This window comes from Nannobrachium achirus (genome assembly GCF_963921795.1).
Source record: "Nannobrachium achirus genome assembly, chromosome: 17".
Taxonomy (NCBI): Eukaryota; Metazoa; Chordata; class Actinopteri; order Myctophiformes; family Myctophidae; genus Nannobrachium; species Nannobrachium achirus.
In genome coordinates this window covers 14311260-14314607 of record NC_137824.1, presented here as the reverse complement: position 1 = coordinate 14314607, position 3348 = coordinate 14311260, and positions in this window count along the sequence as shown.

Below are 3348 nucleotides of genomic sequence, written 5' to 3'. Positions count from 1 at the left end.
TAAACACTTAGGTAACACTAAACAACTGTTTGTGTGTGATACAACCCGATCCATTTAGTCAGATTTTTGTTTTCAGACCAATGAAGTGCTATGTAATCTAATCTAATCTTAGGTGTAACAACTGACCATGTTGAAGCAGTTCACTGGCATTCTGCCACAGCAGAGTATATGCTCTCAGAGTGCAACTCTCTCTTCGTCTTTTTCTTAGCTTCAGATCTCCTCGCAGGGAAATCCAACGCTGCGTAGTTCACTTCTGCATCGGCGTCATTACCATCCTGGACAAAAGAATCATATAGCACCAAAGATCAGGGCTGTGACCATGCATATGAACCAAGTCTGGGTGAGGTCTATTTCAAATAAGTGGCTTTCAAGAAGAAGGCTATATAATAAATATTCTAAGGCAGTTGAAGGTTGAGTGGTTCAGGCCTAACCTCAACCACTGAGCCTTCCTGTGCTTCTGAGATTTCTGAACTTCTTTTTTAAATTAAGAAGGGAAAAAAATAGTAATACAATAACACAAAATTAATCATGCAGTATTGCAGTTACATTTGGATCAACAAAAACACACTGGGGCAAGACTAAGAGAAAACTGTAAATGGAGTTACTGTCATGGGATAAGTGTAAGTCTGATAAAGTTATTCTTTAAACTTGGTTGCATGCCACTGTCTCCCGCAAAGATAGCCAATCTACAAGCTCACAATGCACTGTTGTGAGCTTGCAGATCTGCTGCGATATTGCATTAAAGTAAATCAGGCTTTAGTGTGGATTACTGGTAAGAATGGGTGAGGTGGGCTGGTGGCACTGGCCTCGGATGGCAACATTCACTGTTGAGCTATAGTGTAGGTGTTGTGGTGGTAATTCACTGAAACCATAGCAGTATGCAACGTAGCAGGTATTGTGTAATATTAAATATTAAGAAATAAAAAATACTCCATTGATTCTGCTTTAACACATCCAGCCATGTGGAAAGATCAGACAACAGAGTTGTTTGATTCCACTGAATGTGAAAAATAACATAATGTAGGGGTAGATTGAAGTTTAGGGAAAAATGGACCGCTTAGACGATGAATATTAATGTTTGATCCATAAATGTTGACTTAAAGTCATATTGAAAAACAAAGTCACTAGTGTGTGTAGTGGATTCGGTTTGCTGGAAAAATAATTACCAGATCATTTGACTGATGGACAGCTGTCTGGTCGTGTCCAAGATGAGATGAACTGTTCAGCGTTCCTACAAGTAAAAGCATTCAATTAACATAATGTAAAACGATTCATTCATGTTTCTGAAACTGTGAGCCAGGACCCAAAAGTATGTTTAGCTACAATACGTTGTTCTTAAATCTTTAAAAACAAAACAAGTATAGTCAATTAAATTATTCAAAGTATGGAGACAGTATGCTACAATTTGCAAAGATGGGGAGGCAGGGCAGGACAAAGATATACATATGCACATCTCCCTTGCAAAAGAGATTAAAAAAAAAAAAACAAAAAAAAAAACTTCGGTGTGCGGCAAGGTTGCAAAATTAAGTACATAAATTATTTGAGCCAGAGCCATCTCTGCTGTGACTCATGCTGTCTCCCCCTCAGCTTTCCTCCGCAAAAGTTAAATACAACACATCTCCCTTTTAATCATAAAAAGAGTGTCACACAGTCATGAGAAACAAAATAAACACACAATAATGCAGGTTATAAGAATCAAGATTATTGATTATAATGAATAGGCCAATGTATGTTCTTGATGATGCATGTGTGTCTAACTTTACCTTGGCAATGTTCACAAACACACTTTTGATTTCTGGTGCAAATAAGAACGACAATCACGATCACACAGCAGGCCAATAGTAACCCCAGTACAATGACAATTGGATCTGTCTCCTCTCCTGAATCAGAAATAAATAATAATAATAATAATTACAACAATAAACAATACAACACAATATAATAAAGTATGTACAGTACCTGTCATAATAGATTATCTCATAAAACAATCCAATATGAAGTCAATTACATGGCTTTCATTATATGTACTAATCCTACGACGGCATATTACTGCCCACATAATGGGATACTAATGCCTCATTCACACTACAGATATATAGTTGAACGTTTAGCTTGGTAATTCAATGTAATCTCAATGGAAACCAGCTTTAAAGATACAGGAGACGCTCCAAGCAAAGCTTTGAAAGCTTTAAAGCTGGTTTCCATTGAGATTACATTGAATTACCAAGCTAAACGTTCAACTATATATCTGTAGTGTGAATGAGGCATAAGGCTTTTTCTAAATTCTAGTAAGCTTTCATTATTGAGCAAGTATTAAAAAGGTGATATCAAGTCAATGTAACATATCAGCATTTAAAGGGCAGTCACAAAGTCATCATTTAAAGTACACTTTGTTAAAGATTAAACTTGAACTACAGCATTCTTAATGTCAATTTATTTTTATATGTCAATGCAGAACCTTTTATCAGTATATGTTTGTATCATCTTATTGGGGTGATCTTGATTTCTTTTTTATTCCCTTGCTGCAATATATCTAAATGTTCCTACTTTAGTTGCACTTCCGTAGATTATGTTTGTTTGTTTATTCAAATATGTGTTTATTTAACCAATTGAACCCCAGCATGCCTATTCTGGGGGTAAAGGCCCTTTTCCACCAGCAGCGATAACGATGACGATAGCCATAAAATATCACAGCGATAATTATGCCTTCACATTGATGTCCGATAAAGTTATCGGACATCAATGTGAAGAGGCGCCAATTAACAGCCGCACTTCAATTGAAAACCCACTTTTTTAAATCGTTATCATCATCGTTATCGCTGCCAGTGGAAAAGGCCTTAACATTTGCTAAAAATCACAAAGCGTCACATATTGCAACACATTGTGTTTTGAGCTTATAGATGGCAAAGAGATTTTGTGTAGACTGAAAAAAGTACAGTTGTACAGTTGTAACCGTTTCACAAAAACAAAGCGAGTTTAAGTGGATAAATAAAATGCTATTAAATGTGCGGGTAGAGACAAAAAGACTAATTGAGTTATAAATATCAGTATAATGTTTGCATTAAAATAAAGACAGGAAAAGGATCATACTGTTTTGTGATCGCTTATAATAATAAAAAGAAAAAACATTAATGAAAAATTGCATAATAAATGCATGGCCTACTTATATCCAGCTTAGTTCCGTTGCCAAAGAGTATCTCCCCACATGCAGCCACGGCACAATAGTACATCCCAGCATCAGAGTGGAGGACATTATCCTTAGAGAGACTGTAGACACATCTCTGTGGACCAGAACCAGCCTCGGTTCTATTCTCACATCCCCTGCTTTTGTTCCAGGAGGCCGAAACA